Raw genomic sequence first — 13555 nt, 5'->3', positions numbered from 1 at the left:
TTTCTTGGACCACTAGGTTTGTTTTCGTGGTCGCGATGCTGTCGTGGTTCTTGCAACGTCGTCATTTCTGTTTTGTCACCCGATGCTCATCATGCCGTCGCCGTCAAAGCCATCGTCGTCATACATGCGCCATGCATTCGTTGTCACACCACCATAGTGATACCGTCGCGGTCTTTCAATCGTAGTCACCCCATTTTCGTGATCCAACTGTGCCATACTGCCGTCGTCACGCTTTCTACTCCGAAACAATGGTCCAAATAGCTTCCGTGAGTAGGTGTGTGTTCGGGTTGCGAAGCCTTCATGACCAATGTATTTTCGACATTCCAGCTTTGTCATATGAGTATCGTCGCGCAGTTGTTATTACGCCACCATCGTTACGCTGTAGTTTTATTATTATCATCAATTCAGTAACATCATCCCACTGTCGTAATACCGCCTTCGTCGTTCCATCGACGTCAATATCGCCAAGAAATACTACCCATTTGTCCACTGCAACCACACACTTACATATTTTCCAATCCGCCCAGACAAGCCTACCGACGCAACAATACCTTGTCCTTGCTCTCTCTCTCAATGATATTCTTGTAGATACCAAAGTAAGGACAAATACGAAACCAACATCCGGTCTCTGTGGCAGCCCCAGGTGCTCTACATGCAAACCTGTACTATTTACTACTACAGCAAAAGGTAGGGCGTAAGATTACCTTCACATTGTAACTGAGATTTACTTGCACTTCAAGCAACATAGACTACCGTATGGAGTGTGTAACTTCTAACAGACAATAAAATGTGGGAAACTCGACAACAAATTTGTACAACACTCAACGCTTATCGGGCTGACAAAAACACAATTTATCTAAAGCAGTTACCGACCACATCAAGGAACAGGGTCACATATTCGAGGATGCAAGGGTCTTTATAACATAGATTTCTGTTCACTGACCAAGTGGGAATATACGGAATAACACCTCTCACACAAAAGCAAATGCACACACCTGATGGGAATGAATTTTGCACGCCGCAATTTCAAATCGCAAGCAACTGTAACTATTGATATTTTGATATCATTAACACAGGCAAAAATAAATGTTATGCCCCTAGCAAGCTTCGATTCCCTTTACCACATCTATTCCTCCGTTTCCACCACGTCCCTGACCCTTCCTTAGAGCAAAATTTTATATTTTTTTTACCCGCTTCTACTCATATTTTAACCATATAAGCACGTTTCCCATAAACCCGTGCCCTCTTCTGCTACTCCTGCTGTTCTCCTCCAGTCCCTTTTTTTTCATTTATTATTTTTTTATAAACTCCCAAATGTCAGCACATCTTTTTCGGCGCCTCCACCATACAAGGCCGTGCCGCTTCTGTATACTACCGCGATCCAGCCTACGCCGATGTGCTTAGGTCAGCATCCCTTGAAAGACTAACCCGTTCACTGCCCACCACCTCCCCGCTACCGTTCATACCCCAGGAAGCCATGTCGCTCCCATCTTAGTACACTCAAAATTTATCTAACGCTCTGCTGCTGGACCAGACAGATCATAATTTCAACTCTTGTCTCTATGTTACTCCCACGCTGACTGGCTACCGGGACTGCTGTTCTAAAAGCCCAAACGCACGCTGCCTATGGCCCCTGCTATCTCTGCACGGTTATCTTAGGGCTTCGCATCCTCTGACTCTCCCAATAAGCTTCCCCCGCACTGAATTTTCGTTCTTTTCTTATATTTTTCTATTTTATTCCTTACGTCTCTTCACTCCCCTACTCGCTTCTCCTTGTTCTGTAAAGCCGGACTTCCCGCAACAATGCGTACAAATGCCAAATGAGGACCCTCCTTTTCTTTTCATTGTCATCCTGGCTAGCCATCCGCCACCGACAACGACCACTCGTGAGGTCGTCCTACTAACCCGTTAAAACTAACCGGTCTAGGATGATAACGCCGCCTTTGGCCAAGATAGGTCCGCCTTTCGAGTGCAGCCACTCTGAGCCACTTTACTTGTGCTTACATAGCTGCTATACCGCGTTCCCTATTAGTGTAACAAAATGGATGCCAAGCCGATTTCTGTTTACGCACATTGTGTACCACACAGATAATACCACACATTGCGTACCACACACAGATAAGGCAGCAAGGTTATTATTTTCATAACAGTTTAAGTATGTTCGTCATCCAGTGCCGCCTGACCATTAAATCCATTACGTGCGTCCGAGAGCGAAGAAGAGCACGAACCCTTTTTACAATAAGTTGAACCTACGTATCCTACCTTAAGTACACTGGACTGTCTTCATTTACAGCGAATGGTGAGAGGGCCTTCGTTGATGACTGATGATTTTGATGCTCGGTGCTCTGTCTGGGGCACCTCGAGGATGAAATCGAAGGGCAGAACATTCATGTTATTTCGTTTAAAACAAAAGCTTTGCTGTTAAATTATGGGAACCCCATCTTTTGGCGTGGAACAGTGTAAAGTTCCGGCATAGACCTGACCTTTCTTTCAAATTTCTTTATGATAAATGTGTAGTGGTTTTCAGAGGTTAAAACACGGTGATGCGGCCGCCTCCCCACTCATCTTGGTAACTTGGCTGAAAGAAGCAAAGTTACGCGGCATCACCCCATTTGTTGACTGGCTGACCGTCAAATTCTGTAGGTTGGCTTTCGTGATCGCTTATGCTCTAGTCAAGAGTAGGAAATAAAATGTGCACTCAGAATGCCACGCATTCACTTTCGAGAGCCTCTACATGCCCCACTACGACATCGAGCGAGAGAAGCTTCGTGTAATTTGTCGCCGTCTGCAACTAAGATTTAGGTTTATGAAGTCGGTACATGACTTGAGGTTGGCTAGACACAGAGAAAAGACCGTGCATCCAGGGCAAACTGGCATCTCAACAATCGATGTTGTTCTACGGCCTTTGGATAAAATAAAACATTGTTATCACATTCAGATAACTGTTCGTCATCTTTGTGAAGCCCCTGGGCAGCACCACCGTTTAAAATATTTGTCCGTTCATCAAAAACGGACAGGTATTGACATCGCTTCCACTCTCTGCATAGTGATCACTGGCGAAATTAGTTCCGGTGGAACATCGACACTCGGACACTCACTGATTTCATAGAGCCTCCTAAGTGAACAAACTCGAAGCTGCACTTGCCTTGTGCTAGAGTTGATGACCGCGGGGATGGGATTGTGCATATTATGTGGCCTATAAAAGCTTGGCGAATAGGCTAAAAAAAATGTCTGTTCATGTTCAAGAACTCGTGGCAGACAGGCACAGTTCCCAAGGAACGGAAAACAAATAGCCTGATTCCGCTCCTGAAGACAGGCCAGCCACCTGCGCGTATTGCTCGCATCGTCTGATTGCGCATTCCATCTGTATAAAAAAATAGAGTGAATGGTTCTGCCACGATTAGAATGGCACTTCGAACATTATGAGGTCAACGTAGACACAATAGCCATATTCAGGCACGGTCGTTCCTATATATATTGCTTTAGACTTGGTGACTTATGTCAAAAACAAGGAATTGTCTATACCATGATCTGCTACCCTGTGGTAAGATTTTCAAGGAGCAGATATTACAGTCTCACATGGTGCTGATTTTACAAGGTTAGAGGCAGTGTGGCTGAGCAGCAATATCTTTGTCTGGGTATGTTGCCACCTACGAATAACACCTTTCTTCTTACTCACCTAAGACGACCCCATCGTAACGGCAACCATGGGTTCTATCAAGGTGAGTACTGAGCCCGACGCTCTTCAATAAAGCTTTGCTTGGACTCACCGACATCTTTGCAAGAACAATTCGCCTTTTCGTATACGCCGACGGCATTTAGATTTGTGCGTCGGCTGTCACGAGGCTTCACTTTCCGACGTGGCTTCAAATGGCAGCCACTTGAACTTCATCCTACCTTCACGAATAAGAACTGCAGATATTATTTGAAAAGTGCGCAGTAGTCGCATTAACCCGACAACCAATATCTCCATACGTAATATCTCTCAATGGTTAGCTGTTCTCGTGCAGGACGTCACAAATTTGAGCTGTGGTGACTGGCAGATACATGGCCTGCAGTCCTCATGTGAACTACGTGTCTGACAACAACTTGCCTCACGTTTAGGATCCTAGCAGGAAATAACTTGCGTGTTTCAGGGCACTGCAGGCTGCAACTGTACAGGGTCCATTTTTGTTTTCTTTCTGCGGTACAGCCTGCTGGTGGTCCCCAACATCTGAAGAATTATCTAAGTGCAATCCAAACTATTCAAGTCCAAGCCACCAAGAGGGATCTTCATGACTTCGTCTACCACGGAGCAGATCAACGAGCAAAACCATTGCAATAGCGGAAGACAACACAATAAGAATGTAGCTTACCTTTGAGAAAATGCATGGATACTTCAGACGCTTCTCCCTGGAGCCTACCTACCGCCTCACCAGCCTCCAAGAAGAAAGGCCCCTCCCGGTATTCAGAGCAAGGGTTTTCATTCATCATGCCTCATTTACATCAGGGCATGCGTATATGGCCAGGACGTTCATTGCTACATGGTGTGAGAGCCGTCCTCAATGAGATACCACAATCGCAGGACCTCAGAAAAAGTCAGAATAACTGTCATGTGCACTCAAGCAACATAATTTACTCCTCTCTCCTGAGGGGTACAGCAACTCCATACTCATATGAACTAATGGTTCAACTAACTCGACCAGTTCCTGTGGCGCTGTAGTCGAACCGACGAGAAAAATAAGCCAACGATTCAAGACTTCACATGTCGCCACGTCTACAGCTACAAAACTTACCGCGGTGAACATCATATGGTCAATAGAGATAGTGCTGGAAAATGGTTGGGCTTGTGCGACTCAAAGCCTACCTTACAAAGTGTGTAGTCGTTCTTTGAACACGTAACCCACGACCGAATGACGTAAATTTTCGAACTTAGCCGCCATGTCAGAAAAGACGACCAGGACATATGTTCACAATGGATACGTGCACATCGCAGCATAACTGTAAATCATCCCGCACGCATGTCTATCCGGACATCACACCAAGAAAATTACTGCATCCCTATTCCACTATATAGAAAATAAGCGGCGAGACAGCTTCAGCTTTTGGCACTCATACCCTCGTTAGCTGAGTATAATATCGCACATATAACGCCGCAGCAGTCTGCACAGACTAAATTCTTCGCTGCATTTTGGACCTCCGCCCGGACGGCACTGACGCGAAGCATCGCTTCTGTGCCAGTTCTGGTTTCCTTCAAGAAAGCTTATTCAACGCTATAGAATAACTCACAGTCATATTATATCTTCCACCGTGACCAGAACATTGAGCACTTATAGTGCCGTTGTACCCGATTTGAAATACAATGTTAATCTATGTCCAATGCACTAAGTTGACCAGACGACTGTCCATTAAGCGTACAGACAATACTGAAACTCTGTACCCACGGATTACTGACCCAGAAGGCAGTGACAGTACTTTCGTGCGTCTTGAAAAAAGACTGGCTTGTGCAGTCGGTGCATGTGCACACATTCACTACAATATTATGTCTTTCCTATCCCTTTTTTAACTGCCCTTTTCTTTCTCGCCCTTGTAGGGTAGCCAACCGGAAACTTTTCTTGTTTACAATCCTGTCTTCTCTCTTTCTTTTCTCTTTCACTCTGCATCTATTCAAGCAGCCGTATTGCTCTCACAATGTACTTATGCCGAAGAAGCTGCGATGTCCGGGTGGGCAAGGAGCTTCAATCAGTGCATGTAAACGCTCACGCATATTGTCAATGATGAGAGGAAAAACAAGATGGTGGTCGGCGTATAGCTTTCACTATTCTTAAGTGAAAAACCATGTCAAGAAGGAGTGCCGAACTTTATGGGAAACAAATTTACACATCGCAGTACCTAAACACTTGTTTGGCTTATTGTAGCGGAATCAGTTTTAAAAATGTGTGCAGTCGTTTGAGGTTTTAGAGGAAAACGAGGTAGACCTTCGCATCTTACTCGCTTTTGCTACGGCGTGCAGAATGGGAGCACTGTCGGCAAGATCCGCTCTTGACAATGTAGCCTCTAGTACGTAGTATGCCCTGGAAAAAAGATCAGGAGAATGAATCGTGACGCAAGAAATCGAGGAACTAATATTTACTCGATGCTGATGTTTGCCCTATATTAACTTTCAAAGCCTCCTGAGTTCAGGGTTCATTGAACTCTTCCACCTAAGCCACACGGTGACCTAATGACCAGCAAAAGATCCACCAGATCTGTACTGTTCTAAATACATACAGATGGGATGAGTAGTATTATATCCTGAACGCTCGTAAATTTAGGGCACCTTTGATACGCTATCGCAGAAAATATTGTGAGTTTTAGCACAGGAATATCTCATTCTGAACGTTCCAGCACTTGTGTTACATTGGTAAATACAGGTTGTTTCATATATAGTACACATGTAATATTGTGATGTGGAATTTGTTTTGTATCCTTTGCTGTCAATCAAATTACCAACCGCTGCTGCCTGATAAACGAAAACTAACGTGGTGATTTGTAGAATTCAGCCACAAACGTTTTCCTCTGGGAAGAACGTACTCCATTTAACCAGGCGTTTCTGCAAGTACTTTAATAATTTTGTTAGGTATCACGTGGGCATATACAAGAATTGCAATCCTTGAACTAGATTGCTCAACAGGCGGACATTACTTGCACAATAAAGTCAAATAAATAGTTTATAATTACCAAGAATTTAATAATTAGGTTTTAGTTAAGTACCTTACGCCAGATAGTGCAATTTGCAAATCATAGCCAGGTAGTTCGCAGTTCGGTTCAGTTATTTTTTTACTTCAATGTATAGAAGGGCGCTTTTAAGAAAGTGGAACTACAGTCCATTTAGTACTCCACGGTTAATGCCCACATCTTGAACATGATGTTATCCACATAGTTATTTTCAAGCCGATAAGCATTGCGGTAACACCTGCTACAATTTGCGTTCTGTAACGTCTGCAGTAGGTTAATTAGTTAAGGACTGATTTAGCGAATGTTTGTCGAATATCCGACTACGCATTTCAATTTATAGTGCGAGTAATGTCTGCCTCTTCGAGTGAGCTAGCTGAAGGACTGCAATCGGGCTAAATGCTACAGGTATTTCTACGAAAAGTTCTTAATCTCTTCACAGAAACACCTCATTTAGCAATCAATGGAATGAGCATTTACCTTTATTTTTTACAGCGCAGCTGTTAAGGGCTAGCTTTTCGGATGCTTCACCATATCAGGCCAACGCAAAGAACATGGTGGCAGTTGTCGTAAACCGTAAAGGGAAAATCACGGCCTGTGCTTCGGTTTCCCGAGCAACCATTTTAGAAGCCGAAGAGATAGCCATCGCCTTAGCTATAAGAGAAGGCATAGAGCGCAATGCTCCACTAACAATAGTCACAGATTCTCAGGCCGCATGTAGGAACTATCAGAGGGGACAAATCGGCGCGAAGGCACGCCGGATACTTACCGAAATCAACAGAGACCTTGACATCAGGTATACACAAACGATAACATGGGCCCCGGGACACGAGGGTGTTACTGGGAACCTCCATGCAGATGAGGCGGCTCGAGGTTTCACTAATTGCCGAGCTGCCCATGGCAACATCGTGGAGGACCCGACACCCATCGATCCAAATTATAAAGCGATCTTGCAACACTACAGGGAATTCAGAAGGCTCTGCCCAGCCCCGCATAGGAACCTTTCAGCCGTGGACTCAGCGACGTTACGCAGGCTCCAAACGGACACATACATAAACCTACATAAATTGCACATATACTACCCAACAGCATACAAGGACATATGCCCGTGGTGTGGGAGCACACTAACGCTCTACCACATCACATGGGAGTGCACAGCTCACACAGAAGAACAAGAAGATAACACGAGAGCGAGGTGGGAGGCATTGCTATCCAGCTCCGCCCTCGGGGATCAGCTCAGGCTCGTCCGGAGGGCAGAAAGGATGGCGAGGGCCAGCGGTGTCTTGGAATAGGGGCCCGACCACACGGCGTTACCCCGTTTTAGGGGCAACGAAGTTCTTTCTACTAATAAAGTTTTGTTCTTCTTCTTCAGTATCGTGTTCTGCCTGCAGAAAAAACCTACCACGATTGGCTCCAACGTCATTGTATTCTTCCATAGCTGGCTTTTTGGCGCCCCTCGGTGCTACCGCGCGAATGCGCTCGTTGCACTGCTTCCGCGTTCATTGTGAGTATTAATTAAATAATTAATAAATTATTTATTAACTAATTATTTACTTATTAAGTAAGAAACGCAGAGACGTAACCATTAACTGAGAAAGTCGTTAGTGAACTCTTGGGATTTACCCAGTGATAAACACCGGGGCCGCATGTTTCAGCTTCGCTTGTGAACCATTTATACGGAGTGCTTGAGCTCATAATTTTTCAATTCCAACGACGTTGGTCAGCGATAATGGAGATGTTTTATTCATTTCGCCAGCTGCCACGCGTACGATGGTATTTGCGTGAATACTGAAATTACGTTTCATCTTGCAGGCCAAGCTACATAACCGTCAAAAAAAAAAACCATCAGCTTGATGATTTCCGCAAGACTTATATTGACTCTCTGATCTATCCCGCTTGTGCTGGCTTATTGGTTCTTATATCAGAGGGCAGAATGACCCTCTTGTAAAGCGATTTATCCGGGTTTCAATTCCCGCAAAAAGATACATTTCTTTCGTATTTACTAGAATTTTCATGAAAAAATTATCATTTTCCTTTACAGCTAACTAGCACGCTTAAATAACGTTCAGTTTTCTTTCATGCGACTTCACCTTTTGGGTTCGCACCGCCCTCATTTGCCATATAACCTCGCTGAACTTAGTTTGGCTGCATGCCGTCTCCTAGAATCACTTTGTCGCCTTTTCTCTGTGTTTTAGAAATCTGTCACGGCTAAACTGCATCTTCACAGCTATCTACAATGAAAAACTCATCATATAGCCCAAAACTTGCACCTTCGGCTTCCACGTACTTCGCCACGTGGTCAGCCTGGTCAACCACTGCCCTTTTGTTCCGATATTTTCAAGTGTAGATGAAACTCTCAAGACACAAACACGCAAAGACGTTCCCGTCGTGTGGACGGAAGAATAACAGCAATCATTCATAGAATAGTCCAACCCTTGCAAGATAGCCCGGTTACTCGTACGTTGTGATTACCGCGCTGGCATAAAACAGAGTTCGGCAGCATGTTACTCAATGGCTCATACACCCATGAGCAAAAAAATTGAATGACTCATAGTCTCGTAAGGTTCATGGCTACTTACTTTACTCGCTATGAACAATAGCGTGACGTCAATGTTATCGCAGTATGTGAGCAGGAGAAGTATCGGCGCTAAAAAAAGCTGCGTTATCAATGGGGTGGACACGTATAGTTCGTACGAGGAGCGCCGGAGGGAACCGCCGCGATAATGTAATTGGCGCCGGCGCAAAACGATCACCGACGAAGAACGTTACCGCGTTGCTTTACGAAAACGGCAATCGCTAGAGACAACCATTCCACTCTGTGAAGAAGGAATGACAGCGAACGCACTTTGCTTTTTGTTTGAGAGCTTTGACGGCCGTCAGCTTTCGCTGTCATTCCGTATTCACAGAGTGGAATGGCTGGCATTTTTCTTCGACTGTGCGTTGCATCTTCTGAGCAATGTATTGAAACGTATGCCATTTCTTTGTGTTGTATGGGTGATTTCAGTGAATGTATGCACTGTTCGCTTCACTTTGCTGAGCGCTTATTTCTTCAGCCTTACGGGGTATCAGCAATTACATATTTTGCTTGCTTATGGAGGTATGAGCCATTCTTTATAAGGGTTTGAGCCACTGAGAAGGTCACGTGATTTTTTTTTATTGTGATAGCAATTACATAGACACTCCAAGGGCATTTGTGTCGTTGCTGTCTTGTCGTCGTCACTGTGATGTTCGGTATAAAGTCCAAACACGATAACACCGTCACCTCCCGCCGTACGATCCATGTGCGTGTCAAAGCTTGCGAAGGCCAGCCGGTGACCGTGGCTCATCCTCGCGCGCAAGAGGGAGGAAGGCGGGGCGGAAGCGAGCCATTATTTATCATGCGCGAAGCACGCGGGGGACGTGTGCGAGGGAAAGGGCAGCCGCTCTACTCCGGCGGCTGGTGCTTACGGCGATGCTGCGCGGCTGCCGTGTCTTGCAACCGATTGCCGACGTGTCTCATCTTCAAAGGGACCTGCGATGTGCATAATGTATGCGGAGTGGCTGTAGCTTGGTATGCGCTGTGCTTTCGACGTTTAGTTGGAATTGCAGTGAGAGAGCACGATGGTCAATTGGTTCGCTGCTGCTGCCGCGCTTCTTCGTCCTAACGTTTTGACACCGAGTCCCTGTGGTCATCGAGATAGATGTGTTCATGTTAACGTGTGCGCGCGTGGCACCGCGCTTGTTAATTTAGTTAGTAAGCCAATGTTTGCAAGTTTGTACGTCCGGTATAAGTTATATCCTCACTCCGTACAGCTGTCTACTGATTTGCTATCGCAATCGATGCTTCACCGTTCGGGCGAAACTGTGACTTTTAGTACAACTCGACTAGACGCCGCGTTTCTGTACGTTGTGTGCGTGATTTCAAAGGAATGTATGCACTGTACGCTTCACTTTGCTGAGCGCTTGCAGCCTGTGCATTACGCGAGGGATGAGCAATCGCACTCTTTGCTTACTTATGGGGCATGAAACATTGCTGAAGATGATCGTTTTTCTACCACCGGACCGGACCGGAAGACTCGTTTTTGTAAGGCCAAAGCCTGAAATACATCACCAGACTATGGCCTTTAAGACGCGACTTGCAGTACAGAAAGTCATGTGAGCTGGCCTCGCACAGGAACACGCTCGCTCCACAGCTCGCACGTTTGTCGTCTTCTGCCACAGCTAGATCTGACAACGCTCGCCTTGTCAAAAAAGGCACAGTCAAATAAGATCGACACTCGAAGCCACGACTTTCGGTTCGAGTCAAACTCTTGAGCTTAAGTGGGAGTCGAACCCTTGACTATAGTGTGAAGGCGAAGGTAATTAAGGCGCAGTTAATTAATATTGAGTTATTTATTCTCCGAACCCACAACGTTTGGTGGGATTCGCACCCTCGACTTTGGTGGGAGTCGAGCCCACAACCTATGCTGTCAGTTAGGGCGCAGGTAAGGCACAGTTGAGCAAGGCAGCGTCAACTAAGGCACTCGAACCCACGACCTCTGGTCGGAGAAAACAAGTAATAAGAATTACCGACGGATTCAAATGAGAATGTCGAGTTCTTTATTGAATTTCTCTCGAACGCAGAGGCTTCCGCCTTCTGCCTCTTTGGCATATGCTAAAGTGACTGGAAATATTAAAGACCATCGGGAGTGTTAGCCTCTTAAGGCTTTCGCCTTAGAGATTATGGCAAAGCCGTGCCACAATAAATGTCGACTTGCATGTGGTTAGCATAAAAGCAATGTAGCGATGCTGTGTAGTGCCACCTCACAGACGTGTCATGTTTAAGTAGTGTATGAGGCGGGCCTCCTTTCTCGCACTTTTCTGTGAATACGACGCATAATTCTGTGAAGCTACGGAGAAATCCATACTTCGCACTTGTGTGGATATGCATAGAGACATGTTTGTTTCATTATGTATGAAGCCGGTTTAATTCAGCCGAGCAGAAGAAAGATTTCTTTTCTTTTTTTTTTTTTCATTGAAGAGCTTCACACACTAAGTGGCAGATAGTTGACATCAAAGAGGCTTATTGAAGATTTGCACAAAACCACCAGCACATACGGTGTGACTAAAGTTGGAACCAAAGAGTGTTTTTCATCGACGGCTAACAGCTAGTGGCACATACCTAGTGGCCCATGTTAGCGTCAAAGATGTTCATTGAGGAGCGGCATATGCCCACTGGCAGATACCCTGTGCCCAAGTTAACGTTACGCGAGCCGACTGAAGAGTGGCCCACACCTTGTAGCTCATACCCAGTGAACCATATTGCCTTAGACAGAGTCGTTCAAGAGCAGACCTTATCTAGTACTTCATACCCAGTGGTTCGTACCCAGTGACCAAAGTTGCTTCAAGGAGGTTTATTGAAGAGCGGCAAAAACTTCACGGCACATACCCCATGTTTCAAATCCAGTGGCCCAAGTTGCCTAAAAGAGATCAGCTAAAGAGCGGCAAATTCCTACTGGTGCATATTCAGTGGTCCAAGTTGCGTCAGGTTCATTTCAAAGCGGCAGAGACCAAGTGGCACATACCGGTTCTCCAGGTTGGCATCAGAGAGATTCATTCAACACTGGCACATAGCCTGTGGCACTGGGTGGTAATATTCAAAAAATAGTTCCATCAGCCCATAGGACTGAGGTGCTACCCATTGGACTATGAACTACCCTCTCCCAATGACCCAAGTCGGGGGGAAAAGTTATATATATATTTATATATATATATATATATATATATATATATATATATATATATATATATATATATATCCCTCTATTACATGGTGTCCCATATTTGGCACATGCCGGTTACCATTTTTTTTCGCATGCGTGAGATTCCCAGTTGAGAATGTGATACTGTCAGAGTAATTCTCATAGTTATGCGCACCTATTATGGGCAAGTGCTGCCATCTCTTGAGCGATACGCAAAACAGAGGTGAAGTAGATTTTGGGAAGCGATGTGAAACTCGGAGGGGGCAAACACGAGCCATTGGTTCTTTTTTTCTCTGAAGATGTCCACCGCAGAAACATAGAAAAATTATTTTGGCATATTTTTTGGTCTCATCAATTCAAGCCAGTTATAAGTTTTCTCAATTTCGTCTTTACCTACAGCAGAGAACCCGAAATTGGTCTGTGCCATAAAAGGCAAAATATGGTATCGTGCTGCCATCTGTTCAATAGCCTGAAGCTGCAGGTCACTCTATCACAAGATGGAAATTTGTCGATCGGTACGGTGAGGGTGAATCGTCAACCAAACTGCCGCCTGAAAAGCTAATAGGAACTGAAATGTAAAGGACGTGGTGCTTCAGAGGCACTCACAAGCGCGATAGATGACGTGGAGTTATCGTGTGTACGGTGGTACAATAGCCGCACCGTGACATTTCTGTCGAGCTTTGTTGAGAGAGATCCAGTCCAAAAGACTAAGCGCTGGTTTACCTTCGCCAAGGAGTTTTGCGAAGTGTATTGCCCCAGCGTAGTAAAGGTGCACAAAAGGCACATGGGCAGGGTCGACCTGCGGGACTCACTGCTTGGACATTACCGCATACATATCAGGCCGAAGAAATGGAACTTTCGAATTTTTACTCATATGCTAGACTTATCGGTAGTAGCAGCATGGCTATTGTACAGGAGAGTCCAGGAGCAGCTTGAGAACAAACAAGTACTACCGCTTGCTCAATTCAAAGTATAAATTGCAGAATGCCTTACCTCGCATAACAAGTGCCTACCCAACAAGCGACCAGGAAGGCCGTCTAGTCGAGACATCGAATTCCAGGTTCAAGTCAAAAAAAGCACAGGGACCAGTGACCGCAATGCCACCCAAAGACGACCGATCTGACCAACTCGGCTACTGGCCA

At 45.3% G+C, this 13555-nt stretch overlaps 1 long non-coding RNA gene across 1 annotated transcript in view; it reads right to left on the bottom strand.

Annotated features, from left to right (window-relative positions):
* The window catches only part of LOC126526510 (uncharacterized), a 41964-nt gene that overhangs the window by 21048 nt on the left and 7361 nt on the right, over positions 1-13555 (bottom strand). The window contains exon 2 of the long non-coding RNA XR_007598580.3: positions 5971-6053. This is a non-coding gene — a long non-coding RNA (uncharacterized lncRNA). The remainder of the gene's footprint in view (positions 1-5970; positions 6054-13555) is intronic.

Source organism: Dermacentor andersoni, chromosome 8 (genome assembly GCF_023375885.2).
Source record: "Dermacentor andersoni chromosome 8, qqDerAnde1_hic_scaffold, whole genome shotgun sequence".
In the NCBI taxonomy this organism is placed as follows: Eukaryota; Metazoa; Arthropoda; class Arachnida; order Ixodida; family Ixodidae; genus Dermacentor; species Dermacentor andersoni.
Note: the sequence above shows the minus strand (reverse complement) of the source record. Positions and strands in the feature narration are given on the sequence as shown.